Genomic DNA, 24,092 nt, shown 5'->3' on the forward strand with positions numbered 1-24,092 from the left:
AAAATATATATTTAAAAGCAGCAATTTACATTGAGGGAAATATGGTTCTTGTGTGTTCTGTGTAAAGAGAGATTATGAATAAAGGGAATTGGCAACTGAGCACCCTAATTCAATTCCATGAATACAGGTTCCATGATAAGATATCTACTACATGCATTTTGCTTACAGTAACTGCCTAAAACTCACCAGCTACATAGAGTTAAACTCTGTATTAAAGGACTATTGAGTTACAGGGGAATTGGCCATATCAGGTAGCTAGTGACATAGTACCAGTTGTGAAAATTGAGATAAATGAGTTGACAAATGGATTCATTGAATATGTTAATATTGTGAATGAGAAGACAATTCACCAGGATAACATACCCACATGTATGTTGATCTGACAAAAACCACAGACTGACATCAAATGGATAAAAAAATACTGGGGAAAAAGTGAAAATGCCAACCAAAATAACAAGGTGGGTGGGCTGGGTGGGAGAGCACATTTAAGGCATCTAAAAAAAAAAATTCCACATGGCTTTGGCTTATTAAAATATTTTACACTATCTTTCTTTTTTTTTTTTAAGAAGATTTGAAAATGCCTAAAAGACATGCAGATTGTTAAAAAAGAAAAAAAATCCCGCATGGCAAATTCAGTTTGTAAGCGTCATTCAGATATTTGCCAAGGAAAATAAAGAAGCCTCTGCCCATGAGATTGCACATGGTGGAAGAGGTCCTTCCAACCCTGTCTATCTTATGCTGGATGGCAGCCCAGAGGTTCTCTGTGCAGCAGCTACAAACAAGGTGTTACTCTCTGGAAGGGAAGGGACTGTGGCATTTCCACTGGTTGGCGAGCAACCCAGCTTTAATTTTTCCAGATACTCTGCATGTACAGGCTTATGACACTGGAGAAATTGATGGCATCCTTTGCTTTGAACCACTCTGTCTTCCTTCCTGTATTAACAGAATCTTCCCAGTCTTCTAATATTTCAGTGACAATAAGGACATAGACATATGCCCTGTGCTTTCTGTCTTGGTTCTCAAATATGCCCAGGAGTCAGCCTGACTTTCCTTTGACTCCAGCCTCTTGGTAAGCCTCCCTCACGGCAGCACCAGCAGGCTCCTCCTGGGGCTCCAGTCCTCCTCCTGGGCCAGTCCACTGGTCCGGGACCGACGCCTGCCCACCTGCAGCACCTCGTCCTCCTGCTCGCTCCGGAAGCACAGGGACGCCGCCCGCTTCTTGAAGCCCTCGCGGTCCTAGGTCCGCGGCCTAGGGGGGCTTGGACCTCATCGCAGAGGCGGGCTCTCGCTGCCGCGGCCCCTGCGGAGGCCGCCACCCCGCCGGGGCGCGGGGGCGAGGGCGAGTCGGGGCCCAGGGCGACGCGGCCGATCAGTCCCGGAGCCGGGGGCCGCTCCGACGCGGGGCGGGGCGCGAGCGCCGGTCCCTGCAGCCTGGGCGCCGTGGAGGGAGCGCGGCCTCCGCCCGGGCGTCTGTGGCTTTCCCCGGAGCCCGCCGCCCGCTCGCCCCGGTTCCCGCCGCTGCCGCCGCCGCCCAGGGCGGAGCGGGGCGCGAGGTGCGGGGAGACGGCTGCAGGGGCTCCCGCCGGCCCGGCAGCAGCGCCGCGGCCGCGCGAGGCGTTTGGTGTCGGCTGCGGGCCGTCCCGTCAGGGCCCTCTGACGTGCTGCGTGTGCACAGGTGGCTGCGCGGTGCCCGTCAGTGCTCCGCCCGTGGCGGGGTCTGTGTTCGGGGACGGGTGTGTTTGTGGCTGCAGTTGCCGCAGTTCGTCCCGGCCCTCCAGACCTCCCCAGCCCCACTCTCGGCCTCGTGGTCCTGGCATGCCCGCTGCTTCTGCCCCGGATGCTTCCTCTGGGCTCCGCCCCCAGCACGTCCACGTCACGCCTGCTGCCTTAGTCCTGCAGAAATCCTGCGCTTTGGGTTTGTGCCACCTTCTGTAAGTTGAAAGCTTCTGGACCAAGTGCGGCAGTGAGATGGAGTCAGAAGAGGAGGTGAGCAAAGTGATTTCTGTCCTGTACCTCTTTTTTTTTTTCCTACCTTTTCAAGCTATTATTTCAAGATGCCTTTCTGAGGGCAAGGATTAAAATTCACTCCCTTAGCTTTGTTGTTATTCTTCATTCCTAATAAGTTGGGAACTACAAATAATCTACATTTAAAAATAGTTGTATATGTTTACTCATTTGTTTTGGAATAAATTTGGTGAAGATGAGTTTATGGGAAAGCAAAGTGTGACCAGGGGTTAGGAATTTAAATGGAAAATTGAATCTTCATGAAGCTTTCCACATTTCATTAGATGTTAAATTCTACAGTGAAGTTTCATATGATTATTAACTATAAGTATATTCTTAAATATCGTGGTTAAACTGTTATTAAAATAATATATCATAAAGCCATTAATATTTTTACATAATACAGTTGTTTGATTATTGAATTTTTCTTGTCAGATATTAGTCAGCAACCTCAGTTTTTTCTTTTAGTGATTTTGTAACAAGAATAAAAATATATTTTAAATCTGTGTGACACAGTTTTATTAAAATGACTTGAGAGTGTATGAGCATTTTTCAGTTTACTTTCTTCTTTCACATTATATTTTTAATTTTGTGTCCTTCTACGTTGTATTCTAAAATTTGGAACCGATTGATATGTGCTTTTCACTTCACTATCATAAGGGATGTTTTTTCAGATGAAACTGAAAAATTTAGTAATTCATCTTTTGTCAGTATTAAAAGCAGACCAGCTAGGCTCCTTTGTGCCGCACTAAAAATAATACCAGAACATAAGAAAGGTTTCTGTATTACTTTATGTGCTCTGTGATAGCGTCTTTTCTGTGAACACACTCAACTCCAAATAAGACCCTGACATTGAAAATTTACTTGTACATACACAGGGGTTATATTATGCTTCCTTGACCCTTGAAATGAGTATGGATGCAGACGGAAATCTTTGTGTTGTTCTCCCTAAGGTATTGCCATCAGAGAGTCAGCAAAGGTGGTTGACCAAGCCCAAAGGAGGGTGCTGAGGGGAGTTGATGACCTGGACTTTTTCATAGGGGATGAAGCCATAGATAAACCCACATATGCCACAAAGGTAAACTCCCCACCAGGATTTGCTTCTGTAAGTGTATCACCAAGAACAGAGAGTAGGATGAATCATGCAAAATGGTAGATTTCATAGCAATTGTAATTGTGAGCTGTGTATTTGATTCTTGTGTTGGAAAAGAGGTTTTGTTGTTGTTGGTTTTGAATGGGGTATTTTTCAAAATTGAAGTATAGTTGATTTACAGTGTTGTGTTAGTTGAACAAGGTATTTTTCATGTGGGGAATCAGGTGAATTTACAAAACCCCAGAATGCAGGATTGACTCTGGGAATGCTGGGCTTCGTGTGAGAGCAAGACCTGCTTCTGTGGAAAATTGCAGGTTGACTCACTGACCTGTCAGATGTAGAAGAGCTGTAGATTGATTAATTAAAAAGAAGCACTAAAATTGTTTAACTAGGTATTTGTTCTAAAAACCTCCAAACTCCAAATGGAATGGTATGGCGGATTAGCTGTACTTTTGCATCTGTTACTCCACTGTTATGATGATACTTTGTACTTAGAGATGTGAAGTAGAATATAAATGATAATATAACTTAATATTTCTGGTAAAGTGCCTGTTATTTCTTTACATAAATTAACATTCACCCAGTGCAAAGGACCTGTTTTCTCTAATAACTCAGTCTCTTCTGGGCCAGTGTTTTTAAAACTGTTGCTCTTACTGACATGGACTGAAACTTGACATAGTTTGATTTCTCTTGCTTTAGTGGCCAAAAAGACATGGAATAATTGAAGACTGGGATCTAATGGAGAGGTTCATGGAATAAGTTATTTTTAACTTTCCCTGAGCTGAACCTGAGGGCCATCACTTTTTGATGGTGAGTAACTGGGACTGAGAGAAGAGCCCTGTGGATTCTGGGTTGCTTAGATTTTAAACCCAGGATCTTCTTCCCTGGGGAGTTTTTAATTCCCACTAAAGCTCTTTGTATGAGTTGGAGTGCTTTTTGGGCAAATAACAGAAGGCTCAACCAAAATGTCCAAAATCAAAGAGGGCTTATTATCCCACAAAACAGGATGCCAGTGTCAGGCCACTCAGGGCTGGTTACTTGAGCAGCTCAGAGATGGAGGTGAGAACCCAGCCTAATTTACCTGTTTGGCCTCTTGTGCTGGTTCCCCTCAGGCCCCAGGGTGGCTGCCCGAGTTCCTGTACTGACTCTTGGTGTATTTACTTTCAGAGTTTTAGAATTAAGACTCCCTTCCTCAGAAACCTTCCTTGCAGATTTGCCCTGTCTGTCCATGCCCAGTGTGGGCCCTAGAGGGGAACAAAATTACTTTGGTACATTTTGATGAGTCAAGATTCTCTCCTGTTGCTGGTGAGGGGATCACATCTCATCACCTGGCCCCAAGAGGTAAGTACCTAAACCGGCCTCCAGCAGCAAGGAATGAGGAGGAAGGAATGGGTTTGGGTAGGAAACCACCTGTGTAGTTAGGTATCCTCCTGAAATAACTGGATGGCTCTGACCTTTGCTTCTTACAGCAGAGGGAGCTGAGTCAAGGTGCTGTTTTGCCAAGGTTAAATCTCACTCTAACACTGAGCTGAGTTATGGGCCCTGATATTGTGGATGTAATTGATCTTGTTCAGATGAAATAAAACAATACAGAGAAATGAAGAGAAGTGTCTCTTGGTTGTGGATCCTGTTTTCATTGTTTTATGTTCTTTTTAAGTTAAAATTAATTACATGTATAAAACACTTACTTTAAGGAGAGCAATTGCATGTAACATAAGCTGCACATTAAAACCTACATAATTTAGCTTTGCATTTTTTCCATGCTAGTACATTGTCAAATGGTCCCTGATCCAATCATATAATTCTTTCTAATGTTAAATATGAAATATTCTTTAGAATTATCTGGCTTAAAATATGTTAAGTACAAGGCTGTTATGGTAGTTAGCGGAATCTATATATTTCGTGTCTATTAAATCAAGTCCTTGAAAGTGCTCTAAGCTTTTTCCTGCCTGTATCTTCACAACTAGGAATTGCCACGTCCAAGTACTGTGTTTTACAGGCCACTGTGTATTTTCTCTCCTGTGTATCTACGATGGTTTATGTAAAATACATGGAGCCAGGAAACTGACAGTATGTCTGAGTGGCTTTGTCTTTACAGCCAAAACATATTACAGACTCCCACCTGCCATGCTTGGCATGTTCCCTTCTCTTGTACATCACATAACTACCTGTTGACAGGACTCCAGGCATGGGCCTGGGGCCCAGCTTTCTCTCCCTGCCTGCCCCATCCCTCTCTGCTCAGAGGGAGTCTGAGTCTTAGGCCTGTGGAGCAAATGCAATCACCAGGACACAGCCCACAGGAAATTTTTCCTACCAGGAATTTTCTGCTCTAGCTGGCATATACACCGCAGTACAATAAAACCAATTGCTGGGAACGAACTGGAGGTGTTTGGTATGAATATGGAAAAGCTTAAGTCCTTTGCCAAAAATGAGTATCTGAAGTGAATGTTCAAAAAAATCAAGTTTATTACATTAAACATAAGAAAATATTGTGTTACATGTATTGTACTTTGAAGTTAGCAGGTGGGTTTGCTGCATGATGTGACAGAGGAAGTTATGAGAAGGGTGGTTTTATCTCAGGCTTATGTCCTTCCTCATCAGTTAATGGGATAATTGAAGGGGAGTGAAGCAGGTACAGGGATTTGTGGCCATGTCCAGAAATTCATTGAAGACATTTACTGAACCACTACATCAGCTAATGGCTTCTTGGTGTAAAAGAGTCTAAAAGTTTTAAATTAAAGTTCCCTCAGTAGCCTATGAAATTGTCCCTTCTGACTGCCATGACAGACATCTGCACATCCATGGTGGGAATGAGCTCAGTACGGCTCATGCTTTTCAAGAAGTTTCAGAGACTCAACTCATGTTGGTCACGTGGACTAAACAGATAGCAAATGGGAACCACACTCTTTTCTCTAATACTGAATTGCCCAGAGTTCAAGACAGAATCATATATTCTAAAGAACTGCAGTGCTCTTGAAGGGAAATTGAATTGTAACTGTAGAGGAGATTTGCAAACCTTTTTGAATATGAATCAGGGGAGGAAGAGCAAGCAGCAGTGCTGCCCAAGGATGCTGGGAACCAGGAGCTCTGCCATCCACCTGACAGCAGGAAAGATGTGTGTCCCAGCTCAGGGATGGAGGATCACCCTTCCTTCATCCTTTTGTTCCAGTCAAGTCCTCAGTAGCCTGTGTGCTGCCCACCCACATTGGCAAGGGCAGGTCTCCTTACTCAGTCTGCTGCATGCTAAGCTCTTCCAGAGACACCCTCTCAGACACACCCCAGAAAGAATGGTTTACCAGCTCTCGGGGTACCCCTTAGCCCAGTCAAGCTGACACATAATATTCACCATGACATGTGGCTTGTCCTGGCTTACAGCAGTAACTCCCTTCCTGGTTCATGAGGGTGGCTCAGACCTGCTCTGTCCTGTACACTAGCACTGGCCGGTGTGGAGCTGGACATCCTTGGCGCTGCTGAGTCTGTTACTGCTGGCCCATGTTCTTCCCATTTTCAGTATATTGTCATCTCCACTCCTACTTGCCCTTCCTTGAGGATTTATGTTTTTAAAAATGTTTCTTTACTGAAGTTATGGAGAGCTTTGGGACTGGAGCAATATTAGTTGCATGTGTTCAGCTTGCTTTCTTTATCCAGAAATATGGATTGATTTTTATAGTACCGACTAATTATTCATTTTTGAATTAATACTTGATGATATTTTACCATTATTATGAATAAAAATGCTTATGTAACTTGCATTCATGTGAAGTTTTAATCATATGCTTCAGTATTTAAAAAATAAGAAAAATTTGATATCTCCAATTTAGATCTCGTTATATATAAATAATGGTTTTTGGAAGGTTTTATTTAAATTAGTCCTCTAAAGGAACAATTACTGGTGGTAAACATAGGAGAAAAGGAGGATTGAGGAAAACATAGTTTTATGATTATGGTTCTGAGAACCCAGAGAATGTGTCTTTAATAACGCTGAATTTGATCCAGGAACCAGGAGAACCTAATTTTATTGTAAACATTCTCTTAATGGAAGTGTATAGATTTTAATGTTAGTTCTTCACAGATGGTGAATTGTTTGGCAGCAAGTACTAAAGTGCAAAAATCAGTGATTTAAGCAAGTTAAAGGTTTTATTTTTCTTAAAGTCACTTGTAGTAGGGAGGGCAGTGCTGGTATGTCAGCTTCCTGGTGTCATTAGGGATCTGTGTGCTCTAGTATATTTAGCATACGGCTTCCATTCTAAGATTGCCTTAGATCACAAGTTAGCTGCTGCAGGTCTAGTCATCACCTCCATATTCCAGGAAAGAAGGGGTTAAGAGCAGAAGTGGGCCTACTACATGAGTCTACCTTCAACCTTGTAAGGAGCTTTCCCAGAAGACACATCCAAAAACTTTTGCTTCTTATTGGCCAGAACTTACTTAGCCATCCCTGTACACCAGGAAGTCTAGGAAATGCTGTTTTCTGGGCCTGTGATTGATCAGTGGTCTGTCATTAAGGCAGAAGGCAGAATAGATTCTGGGTAGGGAAATTGCAGTGCCTGCCATAATGATGTGACTACAGGTATGAAGACAGTGACAGATCAATAATTCAGCTGTCTTCACAACTGTGGTTGGATATGGAAAGTGTTTTCCATGTTACAGAGCCAACAGGCTAGGGAAAAGCCACACCAGGATGTGCTGTGGCTTCTGCCCTGGGGTGAAGTCTTTCTTCTGTTAGCTTCTCCGCCTGTGGAGAAATAAACCAGGAAGTTGTATTGGGAGTTTCTGTGGCCTTCGCACACAGGCTGTAACTCAGGGTTTCACAACTCTTGTAATGAATTTTTTTTTCTTATTATAGAACTATAAGTGCGATTTAGAAAATTTGGAAGATGCTTGTGGGGCTTTTCACACTCCTATCCCATTATCATAAATATTAACATTTAGTATAGCTATACTTAATCTTTTCACTCATGTTTTTATATGATTTTGCATTCAATATTGTGTCCTCCATCCCTCTCCCCCATTTTCTTGCACGGTTTTCATAATCCTCGCTTTAATGGTCATGCAATCATGTATCCAGTGGTTGTTTCCTGTCTGTTTAGCAGCCCCACTATTTTTAGATGTTTACTTTTGTTTCCAGTTTCTTGGTTTTGTAAGACATAACATAAAGTAATCTTTGCACATTTTTTCTATATTTAGAGCATTTTTATATTAAGAATATAAAAATTTTATATATATGTAGTTTGGAGGTCCAGATGTGTTAATAATTTTGCATTTCTGGTATACCATTTCACACTGAAATCTTCAGTGTACAAGAAGCCACATTATTTGAACTCTTAGGATTGATTAATATCACTTTTGATTATTTGACTTTTTAATTTGCAGTTTGAATAACTTTGATCTTAAACAGTTTTTCATGTATTTATTAGTTGTATTTTCTCCTTTGTGAATTGCCTATTCATGTCCTGGGTTTTGTACATATCAGTGTTTTATTGCTTTTATTGTTGCTATGATTTCTTTGAACTTTTTTCTACTTAAATTTTTCTTTTGTGATAAAATGCACATACCATAAAATTTACCATTTTAACCATTTCTGAATTTACAGTTTGGTGAGTTGAGTACATTGACATTGTTGTGCAACCATCACCACCATCCATCTCAGGAACTTCTTCATCTTCCAAACTGAAACTCTGTCCACATTAAAGAATAACTCTCTTTCCCCCTCCCCCAGCCCTAGCCCCCACCATCCCCCTTCTGTCTCTATGACTGTAACTATTCTGGGTCCTCATATAAGTGGAATCATCCAGTATTAGTCCTTTCATGACTGGCTTATTTCACTTTGTATAAGGTCTTCAGGGTTCAGCCACATTGTAGCATGTGTCAGAATTTCCTTCCTTTTTTAGGGCTGAATAATATTCTGTTGTATGTATGGCCACAATCTGTTTATGGTTGAACTCTTTCATATAACAGATAAGAATTTTTTGTCATAAGCAAATACTTTTTCCCACTTGATTTTTTGTAGGTTATGTTTTTGAACATCTATAATTGTAAATTTTTATGTAAGTAAACCTACTTTCCTTTGATGTTTATATATATTTTTTTCATTCATCTGGGATTTATTTGGAACATCACTTGACACTGAAATTAAACCCAGGAAGAATCCAGAGCCAGGGTTAATCTACTTCTTGTTGGAATGCCTTCTATAGGCTCACATTTTTTTTAAACCAGGCAGGAAGGAAACATTGCATGACTGTGCTCCCACTTTGCATACCTTTCTAGCCTTCCTCTCTTCATCCTATTCCCCCCTCTAATCAGTTTAAATGTTATGTTTATAAAATTAACTTATTAAGGTGTTTGGATTCCTCTTCAAGGTAAGAGAAGACTCTAGGTCTCTGGAGTTAATACATTCAATTTCTTCTGGCCTGAGATATATTCTTGATATTACAGTTGATTGTTGATATATTCAGCACTTGCTAAAGGCCCAGCCCTCTCCCCACCAAATATTTGCATGAATTAACTCACTTATTTAATCCCACAGACAATTGTGAGGTAGGTAGTTATTAGGCCTGTTTTTCAGGTTGATAGGAGGTGCCATAAGGAGATATATTGTAACCTAAATATTGGAATCCACAGCTATTCTTCATGTGCTTTAAATGAAAGAAAACTAAAAAAAAAAAAATCTGATATAGTAATCACTAACACAGTGCTAAATGTGTACTGGGAACATTAAGGTATTAACTAATTTGATCTCAGCCCCTTGAGGTACGCACATTAAAATAAGTAATGTGTTGTTGAATGACATTTAGATCACTTACTTACAATCTGCTTTTGATGACTTTATTATTTCTTGTCTATGTCTTAAGATTGCTTTCTCTCTCCCATTCAGGGAGTGTATTGATTCTAATTAGAGTAATTAAAACTTACTTGGGGCATGATGTTTGAGCTTTGTATCAGACAGGAGAATAAACTAAAGCCCCCAGCTAGTTGATAGCCAGATTTGATTATTTGCTTGAAGAGTTAACATACACACAGCACAGAATTCAAAAGGTGAGTAGGATTTCCAGTGCAAGAGTGTCTCCTTCCCACTTCTGTGTTGCCTTCCAGATCCCCTTCCTGGAGGAAACCAAGTTTACTGGTGCTTAACCAGGAATAATTATGTGCAGGCACATGGATTATACATAAACTTGTTTCATAAAATGGTAACAAAATTGACATACTATGGTTCATTTTGATTTTTACTTTAAAAATTTTAGAAATTATAATTTGAAATACATGAAATTTACCCACTTAACACAGTTTTAAATGTATCATTTGGTAACGTTACCTACATTGATATTGTGGTGTAACAGAACTCTAGAACTTTTCCATCTTGCAAGATCGAAACTTTGTGCCCATAAACAGCTCCTCATTTCTCTCCCTCATACACCTTGCTTTTTAAAAAAATGTTTTAGATACAGAAGTATATTTAAGAATGTGTATGTATGTAGAGGCTTATTTTCATGTAGCAAATTTATAGTAGATATTGTTTCATATCTGCAGACACACTGCCCATCCTTTTTAATTGCTGCAAAGTGTTACATTTTATGGATGTGACCTAATCTGTGTAATCAGTTCCTAGTTATGTGCAGTTATGTTGTTTCTGATCTTGGAAGCTGTGACAACTGTGCACCTCTCTGAGGCACCTTGTTTTAGATATCCCTTGGCTTGACAATGGAATTTGATTTTGTCTCATAGTCTTAGTTCAGAGACTTTCTTTTCAGTAGGTGAGTTTCTCACTGGTACATGCTGATGATTTTAGTGATAATAATGCACTTTCACTGAGTACGTTCCCCATGCCAGGTGCTGCCATGAGCACTTTGTTTAGACTCCTGTGAAGTCAGTGCTAATTATGCATGGAGAGAGGAAATCACTTTCCAAACTTGGTAAAATCAAAGGTGGGGTGTAGCTGGGCTGATTGGAGTTGGAGCTCTCCCGTTGCCCGTGCTGAAATGGCCTGGGCTGTGTGGCAGGCATGTGTGGACCCAGCTGCTTTTCTGGTGCTGTGCTTTCTGGTTTTAGTGTGTTTTATTTATATATGGATATTTTAAAACTCAGGCTTGGCTTTCTCTTTGGTTTCTATTGGGTGCATATTCGTTCTGATAATTGGTAAAACATATTTTAACATAACTGTACTTTTGTATAAGATATTTACCTGTATTTGTTTAGGGATGATTACTTCCTACTGTGCTTAGTGACCACGTTGGTACATGGCCACATTTCTTACCTCCTCCTCCTTTCTTCTATCACCTGCTTTTGATTGTTTATGTTAGTGAACTTACTCTGATATTTATGTTTGTGACTTTGTGTTTACTGGTGTCTCTGCTGCTCTACCAAGAAAACAATATCTTTTGATTCCATGACACAAAGGCATCAGTGTCTTTATATTTTCCTCCTTTCCATCTGTGCCTGTCAACTTGATACTACTCCTGTTGTTTTAATTTATAATATTTACATTCTGTTCTATAGCTATAGATTCTCCCAGAAAAGAAAAGCATTTATCCCTACATCTTAAATGGACTACTTGCTCACTGTAAGTCTTTGGCTGTACTTTATGCATTCTTATTATTTGGCTAAAGCTTATTGTCTGATGGTTAATTCATGAAGGGTTCATAGAAACCAAATTCTCTCAAGTTGTTGTATGTTTAAAGATATTTTGTTTTTGCAACAGACTTGATTGGCAGTGTGGCCAGATATAGAATTCTGGGGTCATATTTTCCTGCCAGAAAAGTCTGTAAATGTGGCCCTGTGTGTCCCAGTGTCCTGCATGCGGCTGTGCCAATGGCCAAGACAGGCTGCCCTTTTCCTGCTTTAAGAGTATGTTGCTCTGCTCAATAAGCCTAACAAAACACCATAGGCTGAGTGGCTTCAACAACAGACAGTTGTTTTCTCACAGCTCTGGGGGCTTTAGGTCTGAGATCAAGGTGCCATCATGGTTGGTTTATGGTCAGATCTCTCTTCCTGGCTTGCAGATGGCCTCCTTCTCACCAGGTCCTTGTGTGGCTCTTCCTCTGTGTGTGAGTGAGAGATAGCTCCCTGATCCCTCTGCCTTTTCCTGCAGAGATGTTAGTGCTGTCCTGTGACCTCACTGATCCTGGATTACCCCTCTAGGGGCTTCATCTCCAAACACAGTCACCTGAGGGTTGCAGCTTCAGCATAAGAGTTTTGGGACACACAGCTCAGTATATAACAAAGGGTAATGTGGATTTTTATTTATTTATTTTTTTGCCAAAAGGCCTAGATTTTTTTTTCCTTTCTTTGTTGTTTTTTTTCTCCTTTTTTCTCTCTTTTTTTCCCTAGCTTAAATATGTGATGTAAATCCATATTTATTAACGTGGAAAAATGTTCAACATATTGCTGAATGACAAAAAGCAGGTTTATTTATTTTTATCTTTCTGTAATCCTGTTAATTTCCTCCTATTAGATAATAGTTATTATTTTAAATAGACATTTCAAAAAATTCAGATATCTATGTCATGATTTTCATCTGCTTTATTTTTATATTTTTCTGGTTACATGTTTTTTATCTGCCATTTGTTTTTTCCTATTTTCTCTCTCCCCTCTCTTTTTCTATGAGTGTTTTTATTTGATGTTTGGCTAGTCTTTTTGTGTTCTTTCCTCATCTTTGAGTGAGGGGATCTCTTTCTGAACTGGCTGTGTGTCGGGTTTAGGCTGGGTGGTGGGCAGTGTCTGGCTGAAGCAGCTTCTGTCCCAGGCTTGTCTTTCTCACAGCAGATGGTGGAGGTGTAACTTCTCACCTTGCCGCCTATGCTCTGAGGGGAGGGGCCTGGGGAGCGAGGCTCCTGCAGCTGTACTGCTCAGACTGCTCTGACTCCAAGCAATGGCTCTCTGCTTTTGCTCTTCTCTGGAGAACTGGATATTGCCTGGTATCTGAAGTCACTGGTGTTCCCTTTCCATGTCCTCACTCATCTGGTCTCAGTGGGGCTGTTATTGCCCTTGGCAGCTCACTGCACGTCTCTTCAGATTCACGGTGTTTGGGCATTCTGTTATCCGAGGAGGAGTTTCCTTTTCTGTAGCTTGTTCTTGTTTTGGGGGGGATTAGTAAGAGCAGAAGTGTTTAGAGAGGCTTTGCTCTCTCAAAGATTTTAAACCTCACAGCCAAAATACGTTTAATCAATCACTCTGGGTGTTCTCTGTCTGTCAAATTAAGGAGTTGTGCAGCATCTTAATGAACATGCTTTTAGATTAACTTTTTGCAGTTCTGGTGTAATTACATGAAATTTGGGTGAACACTAAATATAGTGAATATTTCCTTAGAGACAGAACCTCCCCTGAATACACCAGAAAATAGAGAATATCTTGCAGAAATTATGTTCAAATTATTTAATGTACCAGGACTCTACATTGCAGTTCAGGTAAGGACAAGTGACTTTCATGATTCCCAAGTGACCTTAGTTGTCTAATGTGGAAGAAATGGTGATTCTAGAGGCCTCTGTAAGATTGTGTGGTGTGGTTTCCTTTCCCATGCACTCAAGTGCACACGAACTCATCCCATTCAGGTCTGAGCTCAAACACTGTACAGAGCAATTTCTGTGATTTATGTTTTTACTGCTGGTGTAGAGTTTGTCCAGCTTTTGTCTGTTTACATTCATTAAAATCTAAGGTATCCTCAGGAAGACAAGATCAAGATGTAGGTGTGGTTCTTTGGCTTCTTTTACTTCTGATCATAAAAAAGAAAATATACTATAGAATCTGTTAAAACAAAACAAAATGAAACACAACAAATGCCTTTCAAGGGTTGCCCTTTGTGGATCTGAGCTCCTGTGGTTCCATGAGTTTGCAGAACTTCCCCTGAAGCTGCTTGTTCTTCGTGGGGGGTTTTGTTGTTTTTAGGTGTAATGTATCTGCCACTCTATATAAGGGAATTGACTGAAATTTGGGGGAATAAATGATAAAATTGTTTTCCAAAATGCTTCCTGCATATTCTATTCCCTTACTTGTAGGAAAAAAGAGGAGGAGTTGCATAGATGTTTAACTTGGAAGATTCCACATGCTGTGTCCTCTGTGTGGTGGTTCTCAGTAGACAGTGATGTCTTAAAGGCTCTGAAAATGCCTACATTAGAAAACTCTGTTTATTCCACCACTTCCAAATTTAACCAGAAATATTCCCCCACCCCTAAGCTCTTTCTGTTCCATGGACTAGGAGACACTTCAGGAAACACTGGCCCAGTGGTTCTCAAAGTGATCTATGCAGCAAGGTCTCCTCAAAAGTGTTTTTTTCAAAATACACATTCTCAGAATTTATATCAGACCACGGGTTTCCAGCCTCAAAATTTTGGATCGGGCAGTCCTCAGGGGAGGGGAGGGTACTGAGCTGTGTGTTGTGGGATGTCTAGCAGCATCTCTGGTCTTGACCCACCAGGGGAAGCACCACCACCAGCCTCCCCTCCCTCAAGTGTGACAGCGAGAAATGGCACCAGATATTGCCAGGTGCTCCTTGGGGGCAAAATTGCACCTGGTTGAGAACCACTATCCTGGTTCTGCCAGATGAGAATTTCTGGGTGCCAGGCCCAGTATTTTGTCTTTCTAAAGTCCCCACAAGTAGTCTTATTGCAATCCATCTGTGGACCCACACTGGGAACCAGTGGATTAGAAATTAAAACCTACTGATTCCACAATAAAATTCCTTTCTCTCTGGCTTTTCTTTGCAAAGCTTTGATTTATCTTACTGAGAAGTTGACTCCTCCAGATTAAGTGCACAGAATTTACATGTTAGTTGTCCACTTTGGAATTTGGATTTGGGAGGAAGATGGAAGGTAGGGAAGGGAAAGTTCATTCAGACTCAGTAAGAAAGAAAGGGCTTATTGCTCAAACCTGAAGATAGGCTTGTGGAACACTTGAGAAAGTCCCCATGCTGATGGTCTCTGTGGTATTTGTGAAGGCAGTGCTGGCCTTAGCTGTGTAGTGGACATCATGACAAGTTGGTGAACACACATTAACAGGAATCATCATTGACAGCAGGGATGGGGTCACTCACGCTATCCCAATGGTCAGCAGGGCACCGAGTTCTGCTCTGTCTGTGGGCCTAACCTGATTTGAGGTGAAGGAAGCAGTGAAAGAAAAAAACCCTTCTGTTAATTAAAGCACCACTTTTGAAGACATACCTGTACTTAGCAAAGGTAACAAGAGCCTTTAAACACAGTTGTGTGAGAAAGTGGAAGATGCCTAGTGTCTGTGGCACTGGCAGTTGGAAATTTGCAGTAGCAGATTTGTGCAGTCTGGTGTCAGCAGTCGTCTGATGTCCCTGGGCTCTGCTTGGCCCCGGTGTCACTTTGCCAGGAGGGTTTTCCTGACTTTCATTCTGAACTGTAATCTGGATATCAGTGGGTGCGGCACATGAACATTTGGAGGATGATTTTGTGTTCTGTGACAATCCTCTGGAGAGGATTTGTTTCTTGCTTTTTAAAAATTTTTTAAGAGCCAAGAAGGAGAGATTGTTCACCTTGACTTGCAGGATGCTCTGCAATGTCACTTTTTGGTTTTAATTTTCAAAATATAACAGAAGTGATTTCTAATTCAGGCTTCAAGAGACTATATATATATATATGTATATATATATATATACATATATATATATACATATATATTTGGTACAATGGACTAGTTAAATGAATTATTTAAAGTTTTTTTTAATTAATTGAAGCTATCTGGAGGGGGTTACATTGGGAATTCAGACCTGCCTTTCCTCCTCCACGTCCCTTCTTGGAGGCAACCCCTGATACTAATGTTTGTTATTTTGTGTATTACAAATATCTCTTGTGCAAATATAGGTTTGTGTGTGTATGTGCTAAGCTCCTTTTAAAAATGCAATAAATGAATCACTATGCTATACACTGGAAACTAACAGAATTTTGTAAATCAACTAAGACAAATTTAAAAAATGCAAACTAGTTTTCTTTTAAAAAACAATTCATTTATTTCATTTAAAAAATAGTCACTCTTTTATTTCAGGACGTTGCAGAGATGATGTACTAATATGCTGGTGCTTTAATACCTCAAAGTTCAGAAATCACTGCAGGGGGAGGCTGATGTGTCTACAGTCAGGAGGAAAAGCCAAATCTTTCCCCTCTGTCATTGCACCCTGCCAGTGTCCCCTTTGCCCGGGGGTGAGGAGAGGCAGGAGGCCTGCAGAGCATGCTCTGTGCTCGCAGCCCCTTCATCCAGTCTCGGAACACTGCCCCCTCCTGGGTGTGAGGTGTTTAGGTGCCACTTGCTGTGTGGTCCTGCCTGGCTCCTCTCTGAGGTCATGTCCTCAGAGGTCAGTGCAGGCCAAGGTCAGGGCCTGTGCCTGTGGGTCTGCTTCCTGGCCTCCCCTGTGCATCTGAAACAAGTTTCACACTACGTGCAGGCCCACAGAGAAAGTTGTTGTTCAAATTTTTATCTGTTTCTTAATGCAGTTTTTTCCCCCCTATTTATAAAAATTACATTTACTGTACAAAATTTAGGTAAAATGGAGAAATGTAAAGAAGAAAATAGAATGACCCACAAACCTGCCCAGAGGACTGTGCCACACTTTTTTGGTGTAGTCTACTGAGCTCTTTTTCTTAGACACACGATACACATTTTAAGCACAGTGGGATACCCTCCATCTGATTTCATGTTCTAATTGTACAATGTGCTCCTGAGGTTGTATTTTGCATATTGACTTATCCCTGATGTATCTTTATGGTTAAATACTCTGTGGAAAGATATTTAGTAACTACCTGTCAGCCCATCATGTGGGTGTAGCACAACTCACTTACTTGTTTTCCTACCATTGGCTGTGGGTTGTTTTAATATATTTAATCTGTGATGAAGCTGATACTCAACATGGGTTGAATTAATTTTAGAAAATGTTATATGTAATGTATTGAGTATAGAAATTGTGAATAGTTTCTGTTTGCGAGAGCTACTGTTCTTATGATTTTTTTTATTTTAATAATGTGTACATATCCTTTATCTTGATCTTAAATATTTTACAATTGGCTTGGGCTCCTGAGAAAGGCTACACACTCTCTCACTTCTAGAAGTTGGGCACCTCAGAAGACATAAGAGGAATTCAGTCACCTGTTCTTGCAACTTCAGTGGTAACTGTGCTTGTACATAGTTGAACTGATCCATCTGTCAGATGGATGAGGATTTGCTCCAGCCTTCTGTCTCCATGAGTGTGTGACAAGCAGCCAGTGCCATCAGGGAGCTCAGAGTGCCTCCTCCTCCTGGTGCAGGTGGGGACATTGTCCACTCTGCACAGCTACTCCCACCAGCATGAGCTGGACCTTCCCAGCCTGTGGCCTGCATGTTGAGTGGCACCCCAGGGGGCTGGTGAGGCCCTGGGACCACACAGCAGCTCCTGGCCCTCTCCTGCTGGTGATGGCTGACAGCCTGGTCACTGGTCTGGGAGGGCAGCTGGGTGAGCGGATCCAAACTCCCCCCAGCATGGATCTCACATAGCATAGGGTTGAGGGGAACCTGCCAGACTGTTCCTTCCTACCAAGTGCAGCTCTTACTAGAGTGAGCAGATCGGTTATTGAGTCTTTAATGCATGCCTAAACCATGCTGTGTACTTGACCCGCTGCCTGTCACTGGGTCTCTTCTGTGCACCCACTCGCCGCATATGATGGGTGAAGGTGCCAAGGCTGAAACATATGTGTTAACAGATGTGGCCATGGTTACTCTGCCCACACATGTGGAACCAGGGTCTGAGTCCAGGTTGTCACACTCTAAGTCCTGCATGCTAACCAGGTGGTTGACTTTTAAATGCAAGCCAATTTGTAGTTGGTTTAAAAATTAATACTTAAACAGCAAAAAAAAAAAAATGTGACAATGAATATATATATGTTCATGTATAACTGAAAAATTGTGCTCTACACTGGAATTTGACACAACATTGTAAAATGCCTATAACTCAATAAAAATGTTTAAAAAATTAATAGTTAAAACTTTTTCCTTTTTGTTAGAGGAACAATAAAATGACCCATTGTTTGGACAGACAGCAGCATTTTGGAAATTAACAGCCTTCTGTGGTTTTCTCTTCACATTCCTAATGGAAAGGCCACTTTGTTTGCTTACAGAGCATCTCAGGTTCTCCTAATGGAATTGCATACATGGTCACTTTATTCCCCCTCCCCAGTCCTGAGCTTTGCACGGAGTGGAGATTCAGTAAATGCTTGCATTGCCAGGGCAGGTGGGGACAGGAGTCTAACTTAGAGTCCAGGGAGGGCTTTCCTCCTGGAGTTACTCACATGGTGTTTTGCCTCTCTGTCTCCCCAGGTGGAAGGTTAGGTAATTGGAAGCTGCATCAAACACATCCCTATTGCAGGTAGAGATATGTATTTCATTCAACAGCTGTCAAGGGAGAGAGAGGTGGGAATCCCTCCTGAGAAACCACTGGAGACTGCAAAGGCCATTAAGGTAAAAACAAATGGGAAATGGGCCAGTTTGGTGGTGAGAGAGAAATAGTGTTTGCACACTTCCCCTTGTGGCCACCACCCCTGTTCCCACCGTGCCTTCCCTCCCCTCCCCATGAATGTGGGTCTCCATCTGTTTACCACTTGAATTAAGGGGCTGAAAGCTTAGCCTCTTCTCTGAACATGGATGCTTGTGGAGTTTTCCAGCTGTAAATGAGAGCAGCTTGATAACTGGTATTGAGCATCCTGCCTAGTACGATGTCATTTAATTGGAGCCTGATTAGACAGAACCTTCAATTAGCCAATGGTGTCTTGCACCTCTCCCTCCAGGCTTCATTTCCCGAGTAAGGAGCAGACAGCAGCAGCAGTGACTGTGAGGAATCCTGTGCAGTCAGCCAGAATTCAAACTCATTTCCAGCTCTTGCTGTGTGTGGTTCTGTACCCTGAGAATTACCATTCAGAGTGATGCTGTTCTAGGGTGAATCATTGAACAGAGTCCACCTGTGTTTTCTAGACTCCATTACCATGCTGGAGGAGTTACAGGAAGCTCTAAAATTAAATCAGTAAGATTCGGAGGAAAATGGCTCATTGGTCCTTATTTAAAATGCCCACTTGACTGATCCATCAGTTTGGTCTTTGTGTCACTCTGTAGGTAGCAGTTGACAGACCCCTTTCAAAGCAATTTTCTCTTCAGGTTGCAAAATCAGGACAAATTACTGTTTTGTTTTTGTTTTGTTTTAGTCAAAATGAAGAGATTCTTAGTAATACAAGGATAATTATTATATAAAGAGCAAAGATTTTGTCTTTGGAGAAAAATTTAAGCATGGAAGTGACATGTGACCTTGAACACAGTTTCTGAGCTGCAGGGGGGTTTAAGGGAGGTTAGCCTCCCCCCTTCCCTCCCACTTTTGCACCCAGTAACAAGCTGATTGAAGGAAAGCTAGTGCCTGGGGGGAGTCCCACATTTTGCATGACACTCTTGGTGGATGGAGAGGTAGTTTTAGGACAGGGTGCACAGGTGCAAGTCAGGGCCCCTGTGAGTAGGGTGGCTGGGTGCCCAGGTGTGCCCAGGACTAGAGTTTCCAGGGATGGGGCACTTCACAGCTTGGGTGTGTGGTCCTGGGCAGCCCATGGGAGTCAATCCTTTCCCCCTGGGGGAAGGTTTACAGAAGTAGCATAAGACTTTCTTTTTATGTTAAAATATTTCCTAGAACTTCCCCTAGTCCTTTCCTTGTGTTTCTTCAAGGAAATAAATTTGGATATTTGACCCAAGTTCCCTCACCTCACCACTCCTGTTACCAATATGTCTCACAGCCTCTGGCTCCTGACTGTCGGGGTGGCCATGCAGGTGAGCAGGGCCCTGAGTATGCTGACTGTGACAGCGGCTGCTCTCCTAGTCCTCGTGGTGGGCTTTACCTTCCTCACTGGCTCTCTGGGGTCCATCTCTGACCCTGAACCAGGTTTGGCCCATTTGGGCAGTGACAATGTATCACTCAGCCATGAAGGTAGGCAGTGGAAGAGCTCCTTGTGTTCCCTGCAGGTCAGCCACCCCAACCCTGCTGTCAGTTAGTTCTTGCCCCACTTCTCTCTTGGGAGTGGGTCAGAGTTACCCTGTGTCTTGTTGCCCCTGTGGGCAGGAGTGGGCCTGTGGATGTGTGGATCCTGTTGGTGGGGGCAGTGTTGGTCCAGGTCTTGGGGCTGACACACTGCACACCATCAACTTTGTGGAGGCACTTCCTGCCTTCAGTTAAGCCTCTGAGATGCTGCGAGACATTGACCTGGTGTCTTAGGACAACTTACTGTTTCTGCCCTCAGCCTGGTAGATTTGAAGTTGTATGGAGTGACTCACTCACTCAGTTATCAGTGAGCACAGGGGTGTGTAGCAAGTCTGGCCCATCAGTCTTACAGTTGTGCAGAGTATACCAAGGATGGTATTAGGTTTCATTTCAGGGATTCTAAGAAATTTTGAACTTAGTATCATGAAAATCCCTTCAGAGATCCTCCTGAGCACCAGCTTTGGGCCTGACACAGTGCAGGCATTGAACAAAGCCCACCTGGCCCACAGGAAGCTGACTTTCAGAATCCGGTACCCAGGGGCCAACTGCTGTTCTTGTGAGGTTAGCTCTAAGGACAGATGATCAACCCAGAGACCCCCAGTCAGGCATCACCACCTGAGGAAACATTTTGCACAGCACAGGCTGGGGCTGGCACTGAGCGGGTTCTCATGCCCCAATGTGTGGCAGCTCCATTCTGCCAAAGTCGGGCTTTTCTTGGTTCATGGTCCCAGAACCTTACAAAATGCTGTGCCATTTACTTATTTATCACTGTCACTGGTTACTCTGACTCACAGCCAGTGTATGGGCCAGTGGACAGGGATCTGTGTGTTTTATTCATTTGTGCATCCCACACGCCTAGGCACTCACTCTCTGTCATGGAGCCACTAAGTGTGCTGTGTCAGACCGTACAGCAGGTTAACCACCTGCCAATCAGATGTGGTGAGCACGGGGCCAAATCTGCTGCCTTCAGATCTGAGTTGGGCTGCGATGCGGGTCTGCTGGTCCCAGTGGGTGGCAGTGAGTGCCTGGGCAGGTGCCACGTGGGGGCATACAAGGAGTAAGAAGAGAGGAGATGGAGACTAGGGACTTGGTAGGCACCGTCAGACATCATCTCAGATAGTAGGCAGCAACATGTGACACAGTGAGGCTGGGACTAACATCAGAGCTGGAAAGAAAGCAGAGTACGTGGCCAGAGCATAGCTGTTAGACATCACTGAGCCCAGTAAGTGTCCCTTGGAGCTGTGGCCATGGGCAGGACTGATGTCGGGGGTTTGTGGTGCTGGAGTTACTGGGTGTTTGCCGGAGGGCAGACAGGGTGGTGGCTAATGCCTGGTGATATCTCTGTGTGTCTGTGTGTGTGTCTGCAGGAGAAGTACTGTCACATTTGCCCCAATATAGTCAAGGAGTTTGCCAAGTATGACGTGGATCCACGGAAGTGGATCAAACAGCACACAGGGAACAATGCCATCAGCCAGAAGAAGTTCATTATCGATGTTGGCTAGGAAAGGTTCCCAGGCCCTGAAATTTTCTTTCACCCAGAGGTAAGACATTTGCTTTCTGAGTGTGCAGAGAATGACGTGTGTGAAGCAATGCTGCCACCTCGTGTGTGAAAGAGTGGCTCTCCGTGGGGCTCCCGAGTGAGGTGGCCACCTTTCAGGGAGGACCTTGGGAGTGTAGGCTGCAGCTTCAGTGGCTGCTCTGGCTCCTGCATGGTCCACGCACTTGACTGGGTGTTTCATCGTGCTCCTCTTTGGGTCTGGCTATCTGTTAAACAGTTAATGGTTGGTTAAACCAAGAGCGGTTAGGAAGAAGCTTTAAGAGCAATAGAAGAAAATGGATTTGAAATTCATCTCATACTAATATGAAAACTAGTTAATCTCGAGGACTGATTGGAATTTGCCTCTGTATAAGAGTACGATAGCGTACATATAACCTTCCCATCACTCATGACGATCTTTCCTCATTCCAACTTTTAACCCAGGACAGCTGGTCCTGCTGTGTTCCCTGCTGCAAGTTAAAGCTTCTGTCTGAGGACAGCCTCGGAAAGAAGAATTAGAGATATCATCAGTTTAATGAGTAGTCACAAAGAATGATTACTGCTTTTGCAAAAACAGTAACTAAGAGGCAATATTTTAAGGTTTAAGTAAATTGGATTTTACTTGTATTTTGGTATAATTTTCTGCCTCATTCAGTTTACATTTAATAGGTAAATACAAACCACTGCCTGTTCTTCGACGTGTATGACTGTTTGTTCAGGGAAATGGCACACAATGTATGTCTGACTGTACCTGATATCACGGCACTCATTCGCTCGTGATAGTCTTCAGTTAAAATAGACATAAACCAACAATGTCCAGTGAACAGCTGCATGGCGCCTTCTTCTTCCCTCAAGCAACACTTTTCATGATTTTTAAAGCATATTTCAGAATTTTGTAACTGAATTACTTATACTTTAGCTTATTTCACTTATGGAATTGAATGTAAGATTTTTTACTCAATAACATGATTGTTACCATATTGATTGTTTCACTTAGAAGCCACCAACATTCCCCCTTCCCAGTCTTCTAGCTCAGATTTACAGTGTGAGTCACTGACTAGGTTTTTTCTTATATCCTGGCTAACTTTTTCATGACATTAGTGTCTATACATCACATGCTGATTATCTACTCACAATATTTTTCATTACATGTCACATACACTGAGCACTTGCTTTTTACAATCTCATATAAAGTGTGAGTCACTGTGTATTCTAATGCAGGGCTGGTCTGTCTTTGTTAGTGTTTGATTTTTTCCCTCTCTAAACCCACACATTTCATCTCTTGAGGGGGCATGTCACCATCACTCCATGCACAGAGTCACTTGGATTAATTTGACGCATTCATTCCAATGTGACAGTTTTAAAGGCATAGTGAATTCTGTATTTGTTAAAGTTACTTTTTTAAAAAGTTGTTGAGAGAAATGCGTAACGTTTCTTTTATATCGGTATAAAATTCAGTTTGCCAACCCAGATTTTATGGAATCCATCTCAGATGTTGTTGACAAAGTAATACAGAACTGTCCCATCGATGTCCAACATCTCCTGTGTAAGGTATAAGCTGCTTGGGTAACATGCTTGGACTTCATTCTGGAATTAAAGGCCCAGCATTCTGAGAATAATAGACACTTACCATCAGTCTGCAGACAGTCCTATTTGACTTCTGTTTTATAGGATTTGTTAAGGGCCAGATTCCTGATAAAATATTTTTCTTGGAGTGAGGATGACTTAAATGCTTGGCAATATGACTCAGTTAACCACAAGTATTTGATTTAAATATTTTAGTATCTCTTATTCTTATCTTCCCAGCTGTATTTTTAAATAGGACAATTTTAACCCTCCATGTTGACTGAAAAATCAAGGGGGTCCTTCCCCTCTTGCTTTCTGTGAGTTCGCTGGTCTTGCTTCATGAGTATTTAGATTAGTGCCAGATGTGTTGTTGTCAGAGAGAAGGAGGAATCTGAAATGAACAATCAGAAAATGCTCATGTAATGTTTCTCCAAAATTCTTTGAGTGCAGAGAATTTTGAAACTTGAAAGGAGAAAAAGGCAGTTCATGTAACTGTAGGATGAAGGAAGTGTTGCTGAAAGCCAGAGGGGAGGGGCAGAAAGTGGCAGTCAGCTGGCCCTGCTTCCCTGCCTGCTCACCTCTGTCTGCACATCCTGCTCTTCCCCCAAGACCACGTCTCCCCTTCACAGATGCAGGGGCCTGCACCTTAGGGAGGAGAGGACCAGGCTCAGTAGGGAGGGCTTAATGCAGTTTATTTCATCTGGACAGTAGAATACTATTCAGCCTTTAAAAAGAATGAGGTAAAGCAATGTAAATTCAAATGAAAAGATGTCTACAGTATATATTGTCAAATGAAAAAGCAAGTTGTAAAATTTACACATAGTATTATTTCATTTTATTTAAAATATACTTTATGTATATATATATAAGAAAAGGTTTTGAATGATATGTGTTAAACTCCTTAAAGG

At 42.2% G+C, this 24,092-nt stretch overlaps 1 pseudogene; it reads left to right on the forward strand.

The window, feature by feature from the left end:
- The first annotated feature begins 2,965 nt into the window (after window positions 1-2,965).
- On the forward strand, window positions 2,966-23,175 carry LOC141575973 (actin-related protein 3B-like; annotated as a pseudogene).
- Window positions 23,176-24,092: the final 917 nt, after the last annotated feature.

The sequence above is a fragment of the Camelus bactrianus genome, chromosome 35 (genome assembly GCF_048773025.1).
Source record: "Camelus bactrianus isolate YW-2024 breed Bactrian camel chromosome 35, ASM4877302v1, whole genome shotgun sequence".
NCBI lineage: Eukaryota > Metazoa > Chordata > Mammalia > Artiodactyla > Camelidae > Camelus > Camelus bactrianus.